Source organism: Grampus griseus, assembly GCF_964374135.1.
Source record: "Grampus griseus genome assembly, chromosome: 9".
Lineage (NCBI taxonomy): Eukaryota > Metazoa > Chordata > Mammalia > Artiodactyla > Delphinidae > Grampus > Grampus griseus.
In genome coordinates, this window is record NC_139003.1 from 70868674 (window position 1) to 70896191 (window position 27518).

Consider the following 27518-nt stretch of genomic DNA (forward strand, 5'->3'; position numbering starts at 1 on the left):
ACCCTGGGTAATTTGTAGATAAAGGCATCTCTCAATAACATGCCTAGTTCATACATGAAATCAATAGGGAACATCCATTAGATGTCCGGAGACATTCTAGATTCCCACAGATCTGTGACATCCTGTCAATATGACTTCCCTACACCCATCTGGAGAGGAGGAGCATGTGTACTGGAGACAGACTTGGGTTAAAATTCTGGCTCTGTTAATTACTGTTGTAACCTTGAGCAAAATCCTCTAATTTTCTGTGTTTCCACAGGGCTGATGTGGAGTTAAATAGGTGGCAACTCAAAGGGTTTGTAGACATTTTCAGTGTTAGTTGCCTTTCCTCCTCCTTTTTTCACTCTTTCTTTTTACTATTTATTGACTTCATCTACTGAGAGCAGTTGAAAACTTCCTGATAAGTTGCACGTCAGGCTTTTTGGGAGCAAAGAAGGAGACCGGGAGGGTGACTCTGGGTTAGTCTGAACGTTCCTGGCCTGAGTCAAGGGACGGGCTGTTGGCGCCAGTGCCAGACCCATCTTTCCATGGCTGTTTCCTCCTCCTTCCAATTTTCCTGTGTCTGCTTTTTCAGAGACTGCTAAATTTTGTTGCATACTGATAACCAGCTTGCTCTGCCTGCCCCTAGTGCTATTATTACTTCAAGGAAGAGGCACTCTGGGGCTATAACGAGAACTTAAAACACATCAGCAAAAGCCTTAAGGGAGTTTATGGATACAGCGGTGCTTGCAGCACCTCCAGAAAGTGGACGGGGTGAACAGGATGAGAGCCGGCGACAGTCTGGGATGCCGCCTATAAGGCCTTACCGTTTCTGTGACTTAAATTTGTGTTTTCGCTAAACATTAGCTGGCTTAATATGTCAGTGCGTCGGAATCAAAAACACTTCAGGACAACCATAATGCTACCCTGAGAGAACCCAGGGACAAGCTAATTAGGAATAAAGAGGTGAGATGGAGAAGAGTGTGTATCTGGGTTACTTCACAAGGTGAAATCCCCACATGGGCGGTGGCAGCTCGGAAATCTGCATAGTAACAAACCTGTCACAAATCAAGGACAACTCGATGGAACAATTAGAATTAACATTTCACTCTGACATTTATCAAAAATCTCTGCCCACATTTTACTCTTTGCAACAAAAACTGTGGTTTTGTCCTAACATTTAGTAAGCTGTTGCCTAACTGTAAACATCCATTTGTAAGATAGGCACTGCCTGCTACAAGAGTAAAGTTACATCTTTTGAAAACCTTACCTCCCATTTGAATACTGCACTTATTCCATTTGAATGACAATTACATATTTTGAAATATATACATACTGTCTGAATCCTACACTTATTCCATCTGAATCACAAATGCTTTAAGAATTCAAGAAAATATTATTTTACGGTAGATAACATCTGTTTCAATGACCTCTTCTTCAAAACGTTTTTCATTTTATTTTTTCCTTAAAACTCTCTAAATTGAATGAAAGAAAACCAGATAGTCTGACTATATTATATATTTTTTCTTAGTTAAAAAAACCACAATTCTGATTTTCTAATGTTCATTCACTATAAAACAATAGATGTTTTGTTTCTGAACGGAAGCTCAGAGGACACCAACAAATCGTGATATTTGTAAGGTATTTTGTAAGCTGTAATGTAATTATATCCCTGACTTCCTGTTTTCATCACATGGTAATAGATATTCATATATCAGGATGCACAAATAATTAATTTTGAAATTAAGTAAAATACATCAAAAGTTACAATGAGGGTAAAAGGCCATTGTTAGATGTCCAACTGTGCAAACTAATAAGAGATCTTTAAGAAGATAAAGACACGGTAGAACAAATCTATGTTGGCATTGCTTTGTCTGAAGTTCTTGCCCACTTTTCTACACAGAGGCACACACTGGTATGTTCGCAATTCCATCTTTTTACTGTCATCCAGTTTTTCAAGACCTAATGAGCTAAGGCATAAAATACTATAGCATATTTACAAAGGATTCCAGAGTGTAAGCATTGGAGAGAAAACACTGCAATAAGATTAGCAGACGGGTCTGAACACAAAAGGCGGGAGGACTGTGACATTGACACCCCAGACCTCTCCCTCCCCTCTGGCAGTTATATTCCTACTTCTTCCTCCAGACAGAACAATCCAGATGTGATCTGGAGTTGCTCCTCCACTGTTTCCCCTTTCTCCACAACACAGGCGCACATTCAGTCCATTACTAATTTTAGCCACTTCCTTTACATATACCCCGGCCACACCCTGACCTTGTCCTGCCTTGACTAATGTGGCAACCCTGCCACTCCCGGGCTGGGGCAGAAGGGCAGCTGGAGAGAAACAATATCAAAAACAGCCCTTTAAAACAAGAAGCGTACCCTGCTTCCATGCATGTAGCATCCGTTACATCCTCTCGAGACCCCAGGAGTGTCCATGCTGTCGTTAGGACCCAGTGGCACCTGCGAGCTCTTCCTGGCCTGCCTGCAAGCACAGCCTTAGCAAGATCTAACTTGCCACACACGGAAAAAAGGAGTCTTAGGAGTGCAAAGCAAAGCTCTTAAGCTGCCCCTACTTTTTCTCGTACTCTTCTTCCTCCATGACTTGTTGACTTTGGAAGATTTGGGACTTTCCTTGTTTAAAAATACTAGGAATATTGTGGGGTCTCCTTACCTTCTGTGACTTTAAAGAGTTAGCATTTTTCCATATACTACATAAAGCCTTATTGCAATCCATTTTTTCGTCCAAAATTTTAAGAAGGGATTCTAACTACTTAACTGCATTTGTAGGTCCAGATTCTCCTTGAATGGTTGACACATTCTCAATGACAGCCACATCCTTGGGTGACAATTGGATATTCACAAATGACATTCTCCTCTGCTTCAACCATGATTTTCTATTCCTTTTAGGTACTTCAAAAGTAAGACAAAAATAGAATTTGGAACAAGTAGAAAGTCAAGAGTTTGCCTGAAATCTAAACACATCAGTGATTTCAATAGCTGATGAAACACTCTAAACCTCACTTTATATATCTCAGCAGTAGGAGCGGTATTCTCTTGCATATACACAGATTAGATAATAATTTTTTAACAGTCTATATAGCCCACCTATGACTAGCAGTTAATTACTAAACTACAGTATAATAAATTAAGATAGAGGGATCTGAGGAGCAAAAGATCGATTTCCATTGGTTAAAAGGCTTTCAACATTTTATAGACAATGGAATACTTTTTTTTTTATTTTTAGAATTTTACTTATTTTTTTTATACAGCAGGTTCTTACTGGAATACTTTTTAATTACTATGAAGAAATGGACAGATCTGTGCTATCCGATAGAAATGTAATGGAAGCCACATATGTGATTTTATATTTTCTAGTAGTCACATTAAAAAATGAAAAGCGGGTAAAATTATTTTCAATAATGTATTTTTATTTTACTCAATATATTTTACCCAATACATCTCATATATTGTCAGGTTTCATGATAGAATAACCTGGTGAGATCCTGTGTTTAAAGACATTAAATCAATATTTACTATCTATCTATCTATCTACCTACGTATCTATTTATTTATTGAACTACAGGAGTCCAGGTCCTTTAACATGCTAATTAGTGTTGTGGATCCAGAAGCATGGGGTAGAACAGGGTTTCCCAACCTAGGCACTACTGACATTCCAAAATGTCAGCCCAGTAATTCTTTGTTGTGGTGGGCTCTCCTGCACATTATAGTATTTAGCAGCATCTCTCACTTCTACCTACTGGATGCCAGTAGCACCTCTTCCCTATCCCCTCACCAGCTGGGACAACCAAAAATATTTCTATGCATTGTTCAATGTTCTTTGGGTTGCAAAATTCACTCCCCCGTTGAGAACAACTGGAGTGTGTGGAGTAGGATTCCTCTCATTTGCTCACATCTGCTTATCTAAATAGGTCTGCATCTTGTATTCCAACGATTAACTGAACTTATATATCCATGCTTATTAATTGAATTGAATTAATTTAAAGCATTTTATACCGCTAGGCATTATAATGTATTTCACTGGAGCAAAACATGAACCTACATTTAGTAGCTAAATTAATCCTGTAGTTGAAAGGAATAATCTCATTGATGTCTGGGCAGTCTTGTGTCCTTGAAGACCTAGACCTTAATCCATCTGTTTGAAACCGTTCCCCAGTCTTTCCCATATGATTGGAAAACATCCTATCCCTCTAGCCTCCATGCCAACCAGGTCTTTTGTTCACATATGGTAAAAGATCTAGCTCTCCCGAAAGCTTTCCTTTTTTGCTTTCCTCTCCCTGAACCGTAATAAATTGCTGCAGAAAACCTAAACATTGCATTTGTATAGTTAAGTTTCCATATGCATTCTGACTGCATGTTGGACTCATTTCTTTCCTCCAAAATTGTAAGCTCCTTGAGGTTAAGGACACTGCCAATTTTTAATATCCACCATGAATTAAGGAAACTTGTTAACAATATGATATCTGCTTGGTGGGTGAATAAAAACTGAATCATTTATATGCTGGACACTGGGCTGGGTGATGGCAAAAAGTGATGAATACACAGGTCCTACACTTGCAAAACTCACGTCTAGCACAGTGTTTCTCAACCTGGGGGGGATTTTGTATCCAGGGTACCTTGACAATGTCTTCAGACATTTTGCATTCTCACAACAGCCAGGAGGTTGCTACTGATATCTAGCTGGTAGAGGTGAAGGATGCTGCCAAACATCCTGCAATACACAGGACAGAGGCCCACAGCAAAGAATTATCTGGCCCCAAATGTCAATAGTGCTGAGGTTGAGAAACCCAGGAAAGCAGAGGGCGAGTCACCAACAGTTTAAATTAAAAGCGATACATGGGGCGTCCCTGGTGGCGCAGCGGTTGAGAGTCCGCCTGCCGATGCAGGGGACACGGGTTCGTGTCGCGGTCTGGGAGGATCCCACGTGCCGCGGAGCGGCTGGGCTCGTGGGCCATGGCCGCTGGGCCTGCGCGTCCGGAGCCTGTGCTCCGCAGCGGGAGAGGCCACAACAGTGAGAGGCCCGCGTACCGCAAAAAAAAAAAAAAAAAGCGATACATGCCATGATACAGTTAGGTATGGGGTGTCATAAGAGCTTAGAAAAGGGAAATAATTCAGAGTGCATGACTGAGAGGGAGAAAAGTCTCCCTAGAGGAGATAAGCAAAGGTTGGATGTGCAGGTTTGAAACCAGCAGCATATGAGAATGAAGGATGAGGCATTGGCTACCCCCAGGAAGAAAGTATAGAGATAGAGCCAAGAGGTAGGGATGGAGCTCCAGGGAAGCAAACTTTCACAGGCAAGGCCAGGAAGAAGCACGTGCAAAGGGGATGAGGGTGAGGAACTAGAAGGGCGGAAAGCAGGAAGATGGTTTCTTTCCAAGGGAAATAGAAGCCAGATAGAAGATGGTTTCGAGAAGGGAATCATCGCTAACAATGTCAAGTACCTCAGAGAGGCTGAGTGAGATAAACCAGAAAAGTCTCTTTAACATTGGTAAATAGTCATTGGTAACTTTAATGAGAGAAATCTCAAGGGAAGGAGGTAGAAGATAGATTGTCTTTGGCAGAGACGTGAATGGGAGGAGAGCAAAATTATGGATTTGTCTTCAGGAAGCATGTTTATGATTATTTATAGAAAAGAAAAATTGAAAACAATCTAACGGTCTAATAAAGAAGGCATTTAAATGGTTACAAATATAATGCAATAATACACAACCACTCACAGACATGTTTGCATTTAAGACTATGGAAAAATGGTCACAAAAGTGAAAAAAAAACCAAGATGTGAAACTTTGTGCAGTATCATGCCCATTTTTTTTACGGGTAGTGAAAACTAAAACGAAAGAAACAAAACCACAATATTAGCAATATATTGACAACTAACAATATTAGTTGTCATCCCTGGGTGGTGTATATTATGGGTAGTTTTCTATATTTTCTTTGAAAATCTTTATTCTCTGAATATTCTAAAATGAGTGTGTATTACCTTTAAAATCAGAGGGAAGACATGTTTTAAGAAGCTTGGCTGAGAAAGAAGAGAAAGTTTTGCAGTAACTTGAAGAGAATACAGGGAGGGTTAAGGAGTGTGTGTGTGTGTGTGTGTGTGTGTGTGTGTCTGTGTTTGAGTTGGAAGCAATGAGAGCATTTTTGTCTGTTGAGGGGAGAGGAGAGAGCCCGTGCACCTTGAGAGGTTGTAGATACAGGAGCACGGATGATTGATGGAGCACGTCCCTGAGGGAGCGGGAGGGGATGGAATCCAGATCACAGGTGGTGGGATTAGTCTTGGCTAAGAGGAGTGACATCACTTCAACTGAAAAATGAGGAAGAGAGGTAAGGATGGATGTGGGTGCTGATAAGAATGTAGAGGAGGGGGCAGGAAGTTGAGGGAGTTGCTGTCTGTTGGCCTCTATTTCCTTTGTGAAGTAGAAGGTGAGGTCATTTGCTGAGTGGGGTCAAGGGTTTATGGAGAATGATGGGGATTTGGAAGGGCTGCTAAGGGGAAAGAGGGAGGCAGGGGACTTGGGACACACAGACAGATTGTCCAGCTAACTTGCAAGACCAGCTGAGGCTGAAGACTGAGGTTTGAACGAAGGGCACCTACTTTTGTAACCATGTGGCTTTCTCTAGAAGCACTCTGTAACATTAATCTAAGAATTAAGAAAGTAAATAGACTGATCAGAAGGTTGTAGATTTAGGGGGAGGCCATGCAGAAACACCATTATTTTGAGTGCTTGGCGTGATAAACAATGGAATTTACGCTGGAAATAAAGAGACAGAAATCAGGCCAGAAGAGAGCTGAAGGGAATGGAGGTCGCAATGAAGCCTACAGATGGAAGGAGGGGGAGACAGGGAGGGAGAGAATTTGAATAATGGGAGGTTGGGCTCAGAATGGGGTATTGGGAGGTAAGATTCTAGGGATGAAGGATTACCACATGGAGGTGAGAGTGGAGGTCAGCTGGTGTCTCCATGGACTCTCCCTGCTAGGATGCTCACTGGACAGTGAAAACACAACTTCTGGTCATATGTAAAACGCAGAAACGCTTATACAATCAGACAAAAATTTCATGTAGATTAAAATACTGTCTCCCTCCCTCTCTGTCTCTCTCTCTCTCCCTCTGTCAATCTCTTTACACATACGCACACAGACACACACACACACACACACACACACGTATGCATATAATTTGGAATATTATTAAGAAAATGGCATAGATGTTAAAACAGACTGCACACCAAGCAAAAAGAACACTGGATCTTGTTTCAGTTCCATACACTTAATTGCTCTGTATCTTGAACAAGTCACGTTCACATTAGAAAACAATTATCTCTTTGGTAAAATGGGTTAAATTAGATCGATTTAACAAGTTTTCTTTAAAGAACAAGATCAAAAGTTTAAAATATACCTCAGTTTTAGAAATTCCAAATACTATAGTTTAATTCAATGTATATTTCTTGAGCACTACAATATGTGATTGGAGAATCTAACAGAAAACGAAACAGATGGACTCCTCTCCCTCACAGGTTTAGAAGCAAATGGAGGAGTTTAAAAGATTATTATACAAATAACAGGACACCTTCCTTGTCCTGTGATTCTGTTCCCTACCGCATCCCAAGACTTATGTTGGGGTTCTGCCAGGGCCCTCCTAGACATAGATATGTCTCCTGAGATATATCAGGGATAAAGGATTTTGAATATTTGTGATCACAATTTGTTAATGTTTCCTCTTATATTACTTTTATATCTATTTGATTATTTGAAATCCTGAATGCAAGTTTATAATCTCACTTCCAAACTGCTATTTTCACATGTCTATACACACAGGCACATGCACAAATGTATACAAACACACACATATAAACATGCATATGTGTACACACATACATATATACACACACATATTCTGGGAGGAAACACTTCATGTATAATCAAAGCCTAAAAGATTTTAAATATTCAGAATATTAGCCTATCAGTAGTCAGCATATTAGAGAGAGCGTCTAAATACATCTGTCTATCTAATAGATGACTAGCTTCATACCTAGAAGTTGAAAGTACGTCAAATGCTCTTTGATGAGCTAAGAAAAGTGAAAAATTATAAGGCATGCCTCTAACAAAACCACTGAGTTTAATTAGCAACACAGAGCACACAGAATAGAGAGAAAACTCCATGTAGCACATTTTATTGCTTAACTATTCAGTGGTAAAGTTAGCCAGGTATACATATGTATGTACATGTGTTTATTTATTCACATAAATACATATGAGTTTAAAACTAATGCTTGTAAATAACATACATTTCAAATTGGAATACGAATTGGACTTTCTAATGTTAACAATTTTATTTACTTGTAATTCGATTACTCTCTGCAGGTATAGTAATAATTGTTAATATGTTCTGAGTACCCAGAATGTGCCAAGCACTGTGTTAAATATTTTTAGTGGATCATCTCATTTAACTGTGACAAAAATCTCTAAGAGGTAGATACTATTATTATTCAAAATTTACAAATTGAAAAAATGGGACAATTGAGGTTTCAAAAAGTTAAGTAATTTACCTAACATTGTACATCTGATGAGTGATAAACCCAAAGCAATCTGATTTCAGAGCCCAGGCTCTTCATCATTGCTCCCCATCTCCCCCACATCATCATCTTCCCAATTCATCAAATTTTGTGGATTCTGTCTTCTAAATATTTCATGGGTCCATTTTCCTCTCTTCAACCCACTGCTGCAATCCTGGCTCTGACCATGTTCAAAAAGATTATGCCTATCTCTGGTAGTCTGACTCCTTGGGTTCATCTGTGACCCATGAGTCTGGCCAGTGGTTACAAATTAGGTCACATTAGCATCAAGTACCCACCTTCTGCTATCATGATAGTCCCTAGCACCATCATTCTGGAAAAAGAGCCTGACTCACTGCCTCTCATGTACTTCTGGGTTTTCCTTGAGGGAGTCTCGCATGTGTTCAGGAATGAGTCTCTGCTCACTTGAGAACCACCAACACCTGCCATGATCTGCCATGTCTACACCCACCACCCACACTTTGGTTGCTGCCTCCCAGGTCCTCAAAGCCTTACAGTCCTCAGGGTGCAAAATGGCTCTTCATTGCCTTTAGCCCCTTAATTTTATCTTCAGCCAGAAATGAGGACAGTGGCCTCCTTCGAATTCTATGCCCCATTTTGCCACAAGAGGCACAAAAGAACAGCATTTGTGACCTAAATCTCACAGGGAAACAGCTCATTCAATCTCTCCCTGAAAGCCTGGCCTCCTGGAGCTCAAATAACCACTCACGAGGGCCAAAGAGCAGACTGGTTTGCTTCTCTCTATTCCTCATCTTTTCCCATCTCTTCTCTCAGATCTCACCAGAATTCCTTTTTCCTTCACCAAACAAACACAAAGCAAATTCGTATCAACCAGTGCAAAGGTCCATTGGATACAGGGGACGATGGGCAGGTGAAGCTATGTGGTTTACCCACTGACCCACTGGTCGTGGCTCATCAGCTCTGCCAACGGCCAGTCTTTGAATCCCCTAAGTCCTCCTTACATGCAAATATAATCATGCTCTTGCACTGATTCAAACGTACCAATGAGTGCTCACTGTCTTCAGAATGAAGTTAAAATTCCTAAAAATGGTTAACAAGGTTTTTCGTTAACCAGACACTTTCAGTTTTCTTCTCCTCCCTCATCTGTTGCAACCTCCTCCAACAACCTTACTTCAAACCCCATGTTCTAGAGAAGGACTGGATTATGGCAGGTGGAATCATTATAGGACAGGCTAATAGCAGTCCATGGAGCTATTGTAGAATGCCATATTTACCAATTCTGCAAATTTACAATAATGCCTCTTTTTTGTCAATTTAAAAATAACTACTGTTTACTAAAAGCATGATTTTAAATCTCTCTTGGGTATAACTAATAACAAATGTACCATCTAATAGTGATAAGAACTCTTTCAGCCTTATGAACAAATATTATTATTATTTACTTTTTGGCTGAAGAATCAAGCCAAAAAGTAAAGAATCAAGCAGATGAAAAATAACACTGGTAAACACTAGGTATTGCAGGTTCATTGACATAAATCAAATATAATAACTTTGGTGATAATTGACTATAACTGCTTTTAATATCTCATTCATATTTATTGCATATTTTCAGGTTTGTATTATAAATATAATTTTTCAGTAGCAATTTTTAATATTCTGAATGTATAATATGTGCATAAATGTGAATAATCATAACATTATTTAAGTTTTTCAGAGATAAAATAACTTTTAAATTGAAGAGTTTATTCATGTAAGCCAGGAATTTATATTAGTGAATGTACTTTGTCTCTGCTCATTCTATTTAGAACTGATTCCATTATACTAAAGCCAAATTACCAGACAAGATTTTAAACTAAACTGTTAAGCATTGTCTAATATTATATTATCCATTTGTTCTTTGTAGGCATTTTAAGGTTTTTGCTGATACTTATAGCTGTATCCCCTTTTGAATTTTAAAAAGAAATCTATTGGTCTATATTCATAGAAGTAGGAATGGATAAATGCTGATCAATTAACATTTTAAATGAGTTAAGTGTAACAAATTGGACAATCTCAGGGAATATAGAATCATTGAAGATCTAGAGTAAAAAGAAAACTGGGAAAACTTTTTGGAATTGAGAAGTATTATCATTTTGCTTTTAAATTGTATGAAAATAGTCATTTCTGATATAAACAAAAAATTCTTACAACAGGCAATAAGATGATTGTACCTACTTAAGTACTCATTTGTTATCTCAAGCTGCAAACGGGAAGGCCTTCTTATATACCATTAGAATGTTATTAACAAACATTGCCCTGCTTATTAGTTTCACATTACAAGGTTAAGGAATTAATTCCAAACGATGTCTGATATTGTGGATATGCTCTGGTGAAACTGACCAAACCATTATAACTACAGCTAACATTATGTAGTGTTCAATATATGTGAGGCACCATTATGAAATTTGTACATTTACTCTGAATCCCATGCTCTTTTTATCAACTTTAGTTTGCTAAAGAAGGTGCTTGAAAATTAAGTTATCTACCCTAAATAAAATACAGGTTATTATTCTGCTGGAATGATCATTCCAAAATACAAAGCTGTTCTTATCAACCAGCTCCACTAAATGCCCAATCCCCAGGCCCAAATCCTTGGGAGCTTAAAACTATTCATTGACTTGCCATTGCTCTTAGGATGAACATTCAGCCACTTTAGATAGAACGCCTCCTTCAGCCTCAGCGGCCTCCTCTCATTATGAATAGCCACGCTGACCTGCACCTCTTCCGTGGTACTTACCAGGTACCCTACCGTCAGGGCCACTCTGAACATGCTGTTCCCTCCACATGGAACATTCTTCTTCCTCTCTTTGTCAACTTAAATCCTTCTCATCCTTCATCCTTTGGCTCAAATATCCCTTCCTTGGAGAAGCCTTTCTTGACTCTTAAATTAGGACTCTATACCACCCTTTCTCAGGCCTTACCTTGGTTGCTCTTTTATATCTCTTTGTGCAGAACTTTGATGACTATTTGTCTCCCTCACTGGACTGTAAACTCCACAGGGGAGTGACTGTTATCTGTCTTGTTCACCATTGTTTCTTCTGGTATCTGACACAGTGCCTAACATCTAGTAGACTCTTAGTACAGTGAATGAATGAACAAATTAATTAAATTCCACCAAAGTCGAGAAATGACTACAGAGTTGTTTTAAATTCTGGTGCCTTTTTTGTGATATTTATTTTTAGGTTTGAGCAAATATTTACAAAGGCATTCCATTCAAAAATTAAACATCAAATTTGGAGGTGTGCTATGTTTTATTCATCTTAGCAAATGTACCCTAGGATTATTGTTAAAGGTCTAGTTGTGGAGGAAACAGCAATTTTCAGCTCTAAACCTACAGTGACAAGTGTTTATTCTATTTAAGATGCTTTTTTACATGCTACAGTTTGAGCTGTGTGCTTCCTTAAACACTTGTCTATTTTAAGCAGAAAACTTTCTGCTTTAAGAGGATACATGTGGTAAAATACCAAAAGGAATACAGGTTAAACAGTATTCTTTCTCCTTCTCTTTTTGTTAGCCAAATATTTTAGCAGGGAGCTACCAGTAATTGGCTCTAGTTCAGTGACTTGAGACTTGGAATACCTTGCCTTTGACCCACGCATGCTTTGGGAGGAAGAGTGAAATGGACATAACGTTACACATATTCTGGAATTTGACATTTCTGGTAATTTGCACACAAGCAATTGGATCTGGAGACGAGTGGTGAAATATGGTGACTTTCTTAATGTTGAGTTCAATAAGATACTTTCTCAGGCTGAGAGATGAGGGTTTAAAGCTTTAAAGCCTGATTCTGCAAGAATTCTGATCCTACTCACTTGACCAAACTAGTGATATGTTTGAACCCAAGGGTTTCCAAAAAATCCATTCACAACATATTGTTAAAACTGGCTTATTAATAGAGACACCCAGAAGTTGTAGTTAGTGGGATATTATTTTGGCACTTACTGCATTTTTTTTCTTAGAGCTGTGATTCACAACATTTTTTTAAAAAATTAAAGACCTTTCTGACGAAAGCTATGACTGTGTCCCCAGAAAATTCACACATGCACATACTCATACAATTTTGCACACGATTTCAGGGGTTTATTTCCACTAGAATTCTTCCAGAGATCTTAGACTGAGAACACCTATCCAACATAAATCCATCTATTTCATGTGTCTTAAGTAGCATTGATTTATATTGCTTGTCCTCTCTCTCCTTATGAGCTGTTTTATATCTGGACTCTAATAATCAAAGGGGGAAGAAGAAAGGAAATGCTCAAGAGATTCATCATGGTCAAAAGAAACCTCTTTCTCCCTTTTCTTTATCTTCAGGCTATTATTTCTAGACCAGAGCTCTATTGTTCATGCTGTACTGTTCACTGGCTACCAACCAGACAGAGGATACTAGTCTAGGCCATTGCACAATTTCATCTTCCTCTGGGCTGTTATGTAATTAAAATAATTTCAACCCACTCTCTTGAACATTTTTTTTCCTACAGGCAATTGTAAAAATGTAGAAGCTGAAAAGCAAATAAAAGAACAAAAATGTAACTTGTTTTCTTTACTTTTTATTGTGAAATAAATTACTCATTATGGACTTGTTACTTATTTAATTTCAAAATTCAAATGTGGTTTCTTTTGTTTTCTGTAGTGGAGTAAAATCCCCATTGGTTTAAAATGGTCATTTTCCAAGATTGCTCCAAAGTGGCTGGGTCTTAAACATTTCTAAAGCAACCAGCCTTTCACAGATATAAATGCATATATAGTGCATTTATATCTGTGAAAATAGATATAATGCATATATAAATGCAGATATAGTGCAACTGAATTAGTAATTTATTTTCTCCTGGAACTCATATCTGAGGATATCTATAAATGAATCTGAAGCAATTTATATACTCTGTACATAGGTAGTAAATTTTACCAACATTCTACCCAGCTGAGGAACGATGTTAATAGGTTCAGCTTCACAGCAGGTCAATAGCAGTATTAGAATAAACCTTTAAGCCTCAATCCAGAATCACAGGTTAACTACGCACCACACACATTCCCACTGTGCTAGATATAAACACTGGTTACACCTGAAATCAGTTCCCTGGTTCTGCTGCTGATGCTTTAGCTGAAAGCTTTGTAGTATTTGGATACCCACAGCACTGCCTTGTGAGTCATATTATTGTTTATTGATTCCTCATGATTTGAAAATGAGGATATTATTTAATATACAAAATTGTACCCTTCCTTTGTGCTTTTTTTGTATAACTGTTTGCTGGCATGAAAAAATATGCTAGACAAAGACTCTTGTTTGGAATGAGAAGAACCTAAGAAGAAGGGAGTGAGACTGACCTGACCTCACTGGAAATAACCAGTGAGTACATGAGAGCAGTAAGTCAGCTACCTTGAGCCTGACCTCTGCTACAAGGGGCCACCATTGGCACTGGAAGGAAGGTTCGTAGAGAAATAGTGAGCAGTAACCTCACTATTAATCCAGCTATTAATCCACCTTCTCCTGGATTGTGTGCCACTCACTCTTGCATACTAGAATTCAGAAATACTGCCCATTGCTAGGGGAGAGGGGGCATAATAAAAGTCTTACATGTTTGTTAAAGGCACCCTCTAATCAAATTTTTACTTAACAAAAAAGGAGCCCTCCACCTTTCAACTCTTATGCACAGGTCTAAATTTTTTTTATCACAAGCAATAAAAAATATTTTAGCATGTACTTGTACACATAATCATTATATAGATATACAAAGAAATATAAAATACATTTTCACAAATTATATAAGTGTATCACTACATCAGTATATTATATATATTACAAAGCGTGCACAAAAACAGAAATAAAGAAAGGTGTGATAAAAATTAAATAATCATGATCTGTAAATAAATGTTATCTTATGAGGTAACCTTTTATACTATGATGAAAATAGTGTTGTTGTTTTTTTTTTTTTTTCCGGTACGCAGGCCTCTCACTGTTGTGGCCTCTCCCGTTGCGGAGCACAGGCTCCGGACACACAGGCTCAGCAGCCATGGCTCACGGGCCCAGCCGCTGCGCGGCATGTGGGATCTTCCCGGACCGGGGCACGAACCCGTGTCCCCTGCATCGGCAGTCGGACTCCCAACCACTGCGCCACAGGGAAGCCCAAGTGTTAGTTTTTAACAAGTTTTTTGTTGAGATGTAATTCACAGACCATATGGTTGACTCATTTCAGTGTACAATTCAGTGGCTTTTAGTATATTCACACAGTTGTGCAACCATCAACACAGTCAATTTTAGAACAATTTCCTCACCCCCAAAAGAAATTCTGTGCCCATTAGCAATAATTCCCCAATGCCCCCGCCTCAACTCTAGGGAACCAGTAATCTACTATCTCCATAAATTTGTCTATTCTGGACATTTACGTAAATAGAATTGTACAACACATGGTCTTCTGTGACTGTCTTCTTTGATTTAGCATAATGTTTTCAAGAGTGCATCCATGCGGTAGCATGCACCAGTGCTTCATTACTTACTTTTTCTTTCAAATATGCAATACAGTATTATTAACTGTAGGCCCCATGCTGTATATTAATTATATTCCCAGGACTTATTTATTTTATAACTGTAAGTTTGTACCTTTTGACCGCCTTTACCGCCTCCCCGCCACCCACCAACGTGTACTCTGTGGCACTCTGGCGGGGCTTGCTGGGATCCTGACGGAGAATCCCTCCGGGCCTCCAGAGGCCTCCTGGCGGCGCTGGTGGGGGGAAGATGCGCAGTCGCAGCAGCGCCCGGCTTCCCGCCCCGCCCCCGCCTCAGCGTCTCGCATCCCGTCCAACGTAGGCGGCACCTACTTCCTCAACGCCCCCCAGATGCACTGTACGGACCTGAAATCCTTCCTATACCGTTCGTGCCAGGCTGACCCCGACCTGGACTCCGACAAGGATGCAACCGGTGCCTATTTAACCCACAGCGAGCGCACCTGTTTGGGGCCCGTGCTGAAAACTCTCTGAGACTCCGAAAGCTGGTCATTAACAAAGACCTCGCGGAGGAAGGGGTGTAGGAGGACGCGGAATTTTACCACATCACCTCACTAGTGACACTTGTAAAGGACAGAGAGAATGGGACAGCAGACCATCACAGGTACGGGTGAAGCATGCGTACCGCCGGCTTCAGTCGAAGAGGCGCTCACGCAGGTGGCGCCCACCATGTATGAGGGCGGGAAATTAGAGCACCTGGGCATCATCAGCTCGTCCTGCAACTGGGGGAGTGGAGACCAGGACGAGTTCCTCTGCGTTCCCTCTAAAGAGCTGCAAGACTCGCTGTCCGGCACCACACTGAGCCCAGCGAGAAAGTCAGGATTTTTGCAAGAAGGATGTAAGAAGCACAGGGCTAACAGCCGAAGAAGTCTTTTATCTTTTCCCAAGATGCAGCGAACCACCTTCTCAGGAAGAGACCTGCGTTTGACGATTTACCTGGAGATCCAGGTGTGAGTCCTTTTCTGCCTCTCAATTTGGTGCTGCGTCACGGGACCAGCCGTCCAAGGCCGCATGCGCCTTTGCACAGGAAGCCTGCTTGGCGGTGGGCGTCCCTTGGTGGTCCTCCCTCGGTTTTTCCAAGTGCAGCCCGGGCCTGAAACTTCCGAATCACCGAAAATCATTAAAGGCGACGTTCTTGGTGCTACATACAGTCCGTCATGCAGCGTGGACCTCCCTGGTAGGCAGTGTCCGCAGCACGGTGGCTCCGGGGACTGAGTCCTGGTCCGCGGTCAGGCTCCCAGGTGGGAACGGGTGGCGGTTTCTCCCGGCCTCTGCGAGCCGCTCCTCAGAGGGGCGGCCTCCGCCTTCACTACTCCCCGGCTTCTGCTCTGGGGCCGGGCCTCCTTCAGAACCAGGCTCCTCCACCGGGACCCAGGCCTGGAATCACAGTCAAGCCTTCTCAGTTGTGTATTTTCCTGGCGAGAGACCTTTGCATCCCTTCTTTCCCGGGGTCCATAGACTACCAGGTGTTTGTACTTTTTAGAAATGCCTGCAAGTGTTGCGCCATTTTGGAATGATCTGTTACCTCATGAAAAGGGAGGCAGAAGTTTGGCCACGTCTCTCGCACCCCCAGGCTCCTGGGGGAGCTGGTAGCCCTGTCGATATGCCTCTGTCTGGCCTGGAATGGAAGTTGGGGCAGGGGCCTGGCTTCTGGATTCCTAGAAAAACTTGTGTATGCCTGCTTCGAGAACAGACGGCTCACCGGGTCGTGGGGACTGTCAAGAGTCTGGGGGACCTGGCCCAGATGAGTGGCTCTTTGCTTCTTGACCTCTGGCTTCCCAGGGGAGCTGTGCACACTGATCACCCTGGCGGCCTGCAGGTAGGTCAGAGGTTGTGACCCATCTAGTTTCAAATGCTTCTGGAGACTTCTGCCTGTGCCCCTTTTTCTTTTCCATCCCGCCAAACCTGATTAACCAAGTTCTTCAGAACCTAGGACTTAAGTCCTCCTCTTTGTAAGGTCTGTTGTGTGATAAATGTTTGACCTCAACATTTTATAACATGCTTTTCTATAGGACACATTGAAACACCAGCAGACCAGTTCTCCCCAGTGGAGCCCCAGGAGGAGGGCGGCCTGCTGTTGGCTTTGGGGTGTCCCCTGTGGGGAGCTGCCAGCCACTTTGCCCTTGTTTGATCTACGACCCCGGCATAATACATAGGCTTGTCTTTTTTAAGGTCTGAAGTTATTAAGAATTAATGCAATAAAATTTATTCTAGGGGGATATTTATACTTTTTTAGGTATTTGTATTTTATGAGCTTGCAGTTTAATACCTAAGTTTTCCCCCTGAAAATAGCAACTATGGTTGTGGTTTTGCAAATGAGGAAAAAACAAAACAAAAAAAGTTTTTATGGCTGGATAGCATTCCATTGCACAGATATACCATATTTTATTTATCCATTCATCAGTTGTTGGATATTTGGGTTGTTTCTACTTTGGTCTGTTATGAATAGTGCTAATATGTACATTCATGTATGAGTTTTTGTGAGACATATTTTCATTTCTCTTAGGTATATACATATTACTGAAATTGCTGGGTCATATGGTAGCTCTAAGTTTAGCTTTTCAAGGAACTGCAGAACCGTTTTTCAAATTGGCTGCATCAGTTTGTCTTCCCTCTGACAGTGCATGACAGTTCCAATTCCTCCACATCCTCACCAACACTGGTTATTAGCTACCTTTTTTTTTTTTTTTTTTTTTTTTATGCTACGCGGGCCTCTCACTGTTGTGGCCTCTCCCATTGCGGAGCACAGGCTCCGGACGCACAGGCTCAGCGGCCATGGCTCACGGGCCCAGCCGCTCCGCGGCATGTAGGATCTTCCCAGACCGGGGCACGAACCCTTGTCCCCTGCATCGGCAGGTGGACTCTCAACCACTGCGCCACCAGGAAAGCCCTTAGCTATCTTTTTTATGGTAAACCATTCTAGTTGGTATGAAGCTGCATCTTATTGTGGTTTTGATTTGCAAATCCCTGACGGCTAATGATGTTGAACATCTTTTCATGTGCTTATTGGCCATTTGTAGATGTATTTTAGAGAAATGTTTATTCAGAAACTTTACTCATTTTTAAATTGGGTTGTCTTTTTATTATTGACGCATAAGAATACTTCAGACATGCTGGGTACAAGTCTCTGATCAGGTATATGGTTTGCAGAGATTCTCTCTGATTTGTGTATTAACTATTTACTTGATGGTGCCCTTTGAAGCATAAAAGTTTTTACTTCTGATTATATCTGTATTTGTGGGGGGCACTGTTGGTTTTGGGCCTTATATCTAAGAAGATTTACTTCTATATTTCTTCTAATAATTTTATAGTTTTAGCTCTTGTATTTATTCTGTGGTCCATTTGGAGTTAAGTTTTGTGTTTGGTGTGAGGAAGTGGTTCAATTTCATTTGCCTGTGGGTATGCAGTTGTCCCAGCTCCATTTGTTGAAAGACTGTTCTTTCCCTTTTGAATTGTCTTGGCACCCTTGATGAAAATCAGTTGACCATAAATGGAAGGGTTTATTTCTGGGTTTTCAGTTCAATTCCAATTCTGTATGTTTATCCTTATGCACACGGTTTTGATTACTGTAGCTGTGTATTAAGGTTTGAAATTGGACTCTCCTCCCTAACTTAGGATATCTCAGAGAGTTTGTGCTGTATGACCCTTGATGCAGGGACTGGGTGTAAATGCTACTGTCTATCCATATATCAAATATTAATATAGTTAATTTGCTTTCTTGTGTTTTTATTTAAAAATTAAATACGAGTAGCACCTCTGCTATTTTCTTCTGCACTCACTGGATGCATGTGTACTCCCAACTTCGGAGACCACTCCTCTCAGGTACCATATTTGGGTTCTATTAGGCACTATTCCAGTTTTTGGCCAAATGTTATCAACCAGTGGCCCGCCCCTACTTCACGCCCCAAGGTAATATTGAATTACTTGTACACACCCAATAACATCTCCAGGAGAGTAGACTTTCTCTGAAACTTCATCTCAATCACTCTGTTCTAACTATGGTTCTAAGTGGATAAAATGATTATTCCCCTACACTGGTGGGTTAAAAACAAAATACTAGAGAAAATCTTAGTGACCTAGAGTTGCTGATGGGTTTGGGTTTACCAAAGTGTTTTCTGACACAATGTGAAGAAGAAAACAAGAAATTTAAATTACATTGAAAAAAATTAGGTAGGTTTATCAGCTCAGTCAAATACATTAGAGAGTCAGATTTTTACCCTAATCTTAGGCTAGGAGCAGTTATATTTCTATGGTATAATATATACATTCTCAACGTTTAGTGAGCCCTTGTGTTCTGGGCTCTAGGTTTAGGACTGAGAGTATGAAAATACAGTCGGGTTTCTGTTCACAGGTATCTAGTAGTCTCTCTTTTTCCAAGTCCAAATTAATATCCATTCTAATCCCCTTAGCATATTTAACCACTTAAAATATTGATATCACAATAAAGTGTAACATTTGAAAATAACTTTAAAAATAGAGTTAAAAATGCTGTTTATCAGACAATTTGGAAAATACAGGTCAGCCAAAGTATTAAGAAAATAACAATAAATCAGTCATATTATCAGTACTTAGAAACGATTGCTTTTAAGTGTCTTTATATTTCTTTAGATAGTTTCTTAAAGTTGGCACATTTAAATTTGTTTTTCTTCTGTTCCAAATCATCATTTCAAGTTTCCAGTTTACATTTTTCTGCACTAATTTCTCAGTCGTTTAAGTATCATTGTTTTCTCATTGAGATGAATTTAATGATAATATGTTAAAATTCTAAAGACTAAATATACTTAATTGTACATTTTATTGTATTCATTTATCAATCAGTGCAATATAGTACAAATTAATTGATCTCTTATGAATATATGACCTAAAAGTAAATTAGCATACTTAAACTTACTAAAAAATAATTTTTCATACTTATTTTTTTCTCACCTACTTTTACTTTTTTTCTCTTATTTTTTTTCTTTTTTGTATTTTCCAGTGAATCTTTGTTCCCTCCCTACAAAAACTTAATCTTTTCAATAAAACCAATTTTATGTTATAATAATATTGGTCTTTTATATGTGCCAGTTTATTAAACATTTCACACTTATTTTAAATGTATTAATATACAGAAAAAATAATAAAGATTATATAATAACATCCAGCTTGAGAGATAAAACATAATATATATAAAGTTTACTATGTATCTCTTTCCTATTTCATCCTCCTCCCATTCCTTCTTTTCTGAATTTGCTTTTTATTTTTCCTATGCATTTCTTTATATTTTTATTATATTCGTATATACTTAAACAATGTATATTAACTTGCATATTTTTAAACTTAAATAATTGACTTCATATACATTTTTTGCTTGCTTTTTTCACTTATTCACCATTTATACTGTACGTTTACTGTCCATCTTCACTGTTACTAAATATTAGTCCATTGTTCTTTAAGGTGGTTATAATGATTTATTCTCCTACAAGCAGTCTATGAGTTTCTTTTGCTCTATGTTTTCTGTAATGCTTGGTATCATGAGACTTTTAAATTTCTGGTCAATCTCATGAGTATAAATTGATATCTCATGTTGGTTTTAATTTGCCTTTTTCTGATTACTAGTGAGGGCTTTCTATTCATGTATTTATTGATTTATTGAAATATTTTATTATTTAATCTGGGAATTTCCTGTTCATACTTTCTGTCCATTTTCTGTTCCTATTTATTTTTAGGAGTTATATAGGTAACGTAGACATTAAATGTTGCCTTATTCTATGTTTTGCAAATATTTCTACCCAGTTTCTGGCTTGTGTTTTTCTGGCTTATGATAAACAGAAGTATTTGAATTTCTTTCCTTCCTCAAGTTTAGAATGACATTCTCCATCTACTTCCATAAAACTTTAAAAATTGTACATTTACATTTTTCATCCACTTTCAGTTGTTTTTTGCATGTAGTGTTAGGTAGGTATCTAAATTCGTTGTTCCCTTATGGGTAACCAGTGTTCCCAACATTGTTTATTGACTATTCTTTGTTTACCTGCTACTCTGTAGATCATCTCTGTTATATATCACAAGTTTCCATATACTCATGGGTCTGCTTCTAGGCTCTCTATTCTCTTCCAGTAATCTATTGTGCTAATAAACTATCTGAAATAGTTTAGTTTTTAGTATGTATAGATATCTGGTTGGGCATATCTCCCCAACTTATTCTTTATTTTCAAAATTCACTTGGCTATTCTCTGCCTTTGCTCTCCTGTGCAAAATTTAGAATCAGCTGAAACATTCCAGAAATTATAGATTCTTTTGGGAAGAACTGTTATCATTATGATAGTGATTCTATCACAGCATATAGTGTATCTTTTCATCTACCTAGTTTTTACATCTCTGACTATAATGTGGTCCTCATATATGATTTGAATAATATCAATTTCTCTTTTTTTCTGTAAAATATATATAACAGAAAATTTACTGTTTAACCATTTTTAAGTGTACATTTCAGTGGCAATCGAGTATATTCACATTGTTGTGCAACCATCACCACGAACCATCTCCAGAACAATTTTCCTCTTCCCAAATTGAAACTCTGTAGCCGTTGAACGATAACTCTCCATTTCCCCTTTTTGCCAGCCCCTGGCAACCACCATCCTACTTTCTGTCTATATGAATTTAGTTACTCTAGGTATATTATATAAGTGGAGTCACACAGTATTTGTCCTTTGTAACTGGCATATTTCAGTTAGCATGGTGTCTTCAAGGTTTATCCATGTTGTAGCATATGTCAGAATTTCCTTCCTTTTTAAGGCTGAATAATATTCCATTTTAAATATTAATTCTTTAAAGTTTGTTGACACCTCCTTTATTGTATTGGTCAATTTTGCAATTGTTACATGTGTGCTTGAAAGAATATGTTTGGCTGCAAGTTTCAGTATATCACCAAGGAATTGTGTTAATTCAAATCTTTTGTAACCTCACTCATTTTGTTATACGTTTGTGATAATCTCCTTCCATGATGTTGATTTTTCTTCATAGTTTTTCTTTATAGTTTTACCAATTTATGCTTTTTATATTTTGAGCCCCTGTTATTAGTTTTAGAATTTTTTTTTGGTTAATTGAACTTCTGTATTATTTTATATATACCTTTATATGGTCTCTGATATTTTCCCCATAAAGTCTGTTTCATCTGGTTTTAACAGGGCTGCACAAGGCTTTTACGTCTTTTTGTTGTTGTGTTGTTAGTATTTTCTTATATCATAGAACCTTTTAATTTAATCTTGGTCTGCCAAAGAATATAGCCTTTGTATTTTTGAAATTCAGTTTGACTGTCTTCATCTTTTAACTGGCAAATTGAGTACATTCACATCAACTGTGTTTAGCGATATGTGGGAATTTGTTTGTAGCATCTTATTTTGTGAATTATATTTGTACAGCTTTTTCAGTGCTTCATTTTTTTCTCCATTTATTTTTAGACTGATTGCTTCTTCGTTTTGTCTCTTTCTGAAAATGTCTACTTCAAAGTTATGCATGTTATTTCTATTTATTTAATAGCTACTTTTAAATTACTAACATGCATGTTTAGCTTTAAAAAGTCTAAAGTTAACCACTATTTCTACACCCATACTGAATAATACAAAGACTTTAGAACATGTAAATTCTCTCTAGCCCTTGGCATCTTATAAGATAAACTCTAGGGATATTTATGATTCTAATTTTCTGTAAAAGCAAGACTTCTTAAATTCAAAGCACTGCAAACCAAAAAGAAAATTCAATTTTCTCATAATGCCAAACCAGGAGGAACATATTCTTTAAAGAAATGGCTTTGGAAACAGAATTTTAATATTTTTTCTAATTATTTTCCCATGATTCTTTTTCCTTTATTTTTAGGTCATATCTTTTATTAAACTAATTCAAATAATTTTGATTATTTCAAAGATTAAACACTATAATTTATGATTTCTGTATTTGCTTTTGCTGAGATTGCATGATGATATTGATTATAGCACAAAATGAGTGATATGTCTGGAAGCAAAGGTAACCATCCAGAACAAAGTGAAAACCCAGAAGCCATAAAATAGATCCCTGAGCAGTGGCAACAAGAAAGCAAAATAAAACCAAACAGAAGCAAAATAAAAAATCACTGCTATCACAGAAAAATAGAACCTTGAAGTCTCCTCAACCCAGGGGCTTTATCATTTCATAATCTCCATTAGCAAGCCACTCCCAAATATTTAACTCTAAGCAAGAATATTGTGCCTGCCACACAGAGACCTATATATAGAGACCCACTTTCCAAATAGATGGCAGTGCCTATGCCCCACAGCTTAGGAAGGCCCAGGCCCCAATGACATTGATATTCTGCTAGGTATCATTGAAGAATTTATAAAGTAGGGGCATAATAACTCTTCACTGAAAGTACTTTGCAACTTCTATCAGTAGGAGGAGACAGATGATGTTCAGGTGTAGTGGCCTTAGGCCACTTCATATAGAAAAGGTTGTCCTACACATCTCGGTAGCCTGACAGAATGTCCCTGAATAACAGTCTGGCAAAGTAACCAATCAAAAGCAAGTCCCTAGTTAAATCACCTGAAAAAAGAAAGACCATGTATGCATAAGAAACAGGCTCAAAATACTACATGTATTTAAAAAGTATTTTAAATAAGAATGCTTTCGGGGGATGAGGGCATGTTTATTATTCATTTATTGGGCATGACACATTTTCCAAAGGCAGTCAGTAGATGACAGGTTAATTTGGGTATCCATGCAATTTTTAGTAGTGGTAGGTTCTGAACTGTTAGACATTTTATTTTTGTGATGATGCAAGAGAGAAACATGCATTTTTGTCCTTACTTCAAAGTATGGGAAATAACCATGAACAAAATTCTCTCATTAAAATTGCTAATAGAAAAAAATGTTTAATGAAACACTTTTTTGGCTATAAAAATACTATCTCAATTTTCAGCCTCATGAAGGAAGCTTTTTATTGGTGAGGAGTGATAGCCATCTGAAATAAAAGTGGCCTACTGTTTTGTGATACTTTGGTCACTAATCTGTACCATAATAATCAGTGCCTTACGGGATTGTCGAGATTTGCCCTATACATTAAAAGCTATACTTCATTTGTAAAGGCATATAACTGTAGTCAACTCTTTTGAAAGTGAATAAACTTTTCTCTCTTTTATAGTCCTTTTTCGGTAGAAGGTTCAAAAATATTTGATCCATGTCTGCTCTTAGAACCAATGATTATGAATCTGTCCCAGTGAAGTGTTTGAAAGGTTCAACTATTTATTTTAAGTAGCATTTGCCAATTTTCTTAATTGTGATATGCAGAAAGTTTGGAAACCACATAAAAGCACAAAGGAAAAAAATAATTCTCAAATCACTTGCTTCCCTCAGCTCTTGGCTCCATCACTAAATAACTTCAGAGTATTGTACTTTGATAGTTGTTTTGTCTGTTCTCCATTTTCTTATATTTTCATTAGCCATTCCTTGGTTCTTTATATAATGATCGCTTATAAAATGCTTTCTTGTTTTATCCTTGTAGTGAGATCTGAAAGATGGCCATGTATCTCCTTTCTATTCATGTATTTATTCAACATATATTTGTTAACACCTACTCTGTGTGTGAAACACTGCATGGGAATATATGATTCAGTAGGCAAAGCTCATATCCTTATGGAACTTACTGTTTATGGACAAAGTGCTTGAATTTGGGTTTCAACCTATAAGATCAGGAGCCATGCTTAACTCACTTTCCTATCTATACAACCCAGCATGGGATCTATCAGTATTTTCTATCTGCATGCACAGTAGATATTGGAAGGACACTTACATGTGATGAATAAATAACTACTATTGAACAAGTAGTTGTTTGTCTCTTACCTATATTGCCATATTCCTAATAGTATGGATAAGTAGATTAGATAAGTAGAATTGAATAAGTAGAATTTGCTTGCCTGTTCGTAAGGGTCTGTGTTGAGGTGTAACATTTGTATCTTAGTTATGAGGTAGCAAACTGTAATTCCATTATCTCAAAGGTGCCTGTGAAGTCCAAGTAAAGCAATAAATATGCTTTATTAGCAAAGAAAGAAAGAAAGTGGTGGTGGTATTTACATGGAGCTCTTACAGTATTGAGTTATTCATTAAGAGGTAAAACATTTAGTAACCCCAGTCATCTAAAACATGGTTATGTTATTTGAAAAAACCATGGCCTTTAACTCTCAAATATCTGTTACATATGCTTTTTCTAAAAATTAATTAATTAATTAATCTAGCATTGTTGCATTGGGTCTTCATTGCTGCGCGTGGGCCTTCTCTAGTTGGGGCTAGCGGGGACTACTCTTCGTTAAGGTGCACAGGCTTCTCATTGCGGTGGTTTCTCTTGTTGCAGAGCACGGGCTCTAGGCACGTAGGCTTCAGTAGTTGTGGCACATGGGCTCAGTAGTTGTGGCTCACAGGCTCTAGAGAACAGGCTCAGTAGTTGTGGCACACGGGCTTAGTTGCTCCGTGACATGTGGGGTCTTCCCGGACCAGGGATCGAACCTGTGTCCCCTGCATTGGCAGGCGGATTCTTAACCACTGCAAGTCCCATGTTACATATTCTTAATACGCAAATAAATATTTAGCTTTGAGAAAGCATAAGAAAAGATATAAAATGCAGCAGAATATAAGTTCACAGATGATATACATCCAGTCCCTGGTTCAAAGAGCTTTCAATATTATACATGGAAAGATGATTTCACACACACACACACACACACACACACAACCTATCTAGAGCCTTCTCCCCACTTTGCATCTGGCTAATGGAATTTATCTTTTACATATCAAGTTAAATGTCACTTTCTTAAAGTTCCCTCAACCTCTAAATTAGGTTCTTCTTGACAGTTTTTCATGGTACTCTGCATTTTTCCCATATAGTACTCATTATATTTATAATTACATTATACTTAGAAATATTTAGTATCTGTCTCCTCACTAGACAATAAATATAAAAAAGGCTCAACACACCTGCAAAGTGTCTGGCTCAGAGTGTGACCTCAATAAGTAGTTACTGCATGCCGTAACTCTAAAATATGAAAGATGGTGGCAGGGAAATGGAGAGAGAAAAACAAAGTGTGATGGGAATGTAGTGGAGAGGGAAAGAGCATGTAATATGCGTCGAATACAGTTGTGTTGTATGTAGATTTGTTAGCATTCTCACTAAGTAAATAATTTGTACACTAAGGATGTACCAAGCCTTGTGCTAGAGGAGCAGCACCCTAACAGGAAGGTTAAGGCAGGGCCTTACTAAGGAGAGGTGATGTTTGCATTCAGTCTTAAAACCGTACGTGCCTGGCAGGTAGACCAAAGCAGAAGAGCGTGTACATTTTTTTTTTTTTTTTTTTTTTTTGCGGTATGCGGGCCTCTCACCGTTGCGGCCTCTCCCGTTGAGGAGCGCAGGCTCAGCGGCCATGGCTCACGGGCCCAGCCGCTCCGCGACATGTGGGATCTTCCCGGACCGGGGCACAAACCCGTGTCCCCTGCATCGGCAGGCGGACTCTCAACCACTGCGCCACCAGGGAAGCCCAGCATGTACGTTTTAAGAATTATAGCAATTAGGCTTGTATTTAAAAGGCTTTGTTAACCTTTTGGAGTATTAGTTTCCTTATCCATGGGATGTGATGATCATCCTTTGTATCACTGTTCAGCTACTTTTCACGTTTGTTGGGAACATGGAAAAGGAAACAAACATAAAAATCAACACGAAGGTTATGAATCCCTTGATGTTGAAGAGAGGAAATATTCGGTGTGTAACACTGTTAGTTAAATTAACCACCTGTCTCTATTTTAGAGATTGTCTTTTTTGGAGACAGAGGAATAGACCAAGTGAATCTTTCAGGAGCTTCCAAATTCTGGCTCTCTGATTTCATAACTTGAGAAGTATGAAGAATGATAATGTTGTTAAGTCACTGAGATTGTATTTAACACCTTATAAAGAAACTAAAACTTTTCATAGTATTGAGATTACACCATGCAACCTATGAAAACTTCCTTATTCTGTACCATCATATGAAGACTGAAAGTTGTCAAATATAGTCATTTAACTGGCAATTTTTAGGCTCCCATAAATGTCATTGACAACATTACTGAAATAAATTCAAGATAGGGTTTTCAGAATTGAGCCTTGTTGGCGGTTTGAAAGCAGTTGAATTGTTCTACCACTTTGCGTTGTAACAATTCTGGGGCTGTATTCAAAACGTTGATATCAAGGTAGGAAATGAGTCTAAGTCAATGTTCCTCTTGAGGTTAAAGGTCTGTTTCTTTCAATCAGTTCAAACTGACAGGCCTCCTGCCATCACCTCCTCCTTAGCCAGGCATACAGGCCCTGGCCGTCAGTGTGAAAACATCTGTTGAATGGATTTATTGATTAGATCGTGTTTTGTTTCTCCCTTTCTCTATTTTTTTTCCTTCACACCGTTTATTATGTCTCTGAC

General features: G+C 38.6%; 1 protein-coding gene across 2 annotated transcripts in view; it reads left to right on the forward strand.

Moving 5' to 3' along the window:
• The window catches only part of HDAC9 (histone deacetylase 9), a 577220-nt gene that overhangs the window by 224794 nt on the left and 324908 nt on the right, over positions 1-27518 (forward strand). The gene's annotated exons all lie outside the window — the stretch shown is intronic.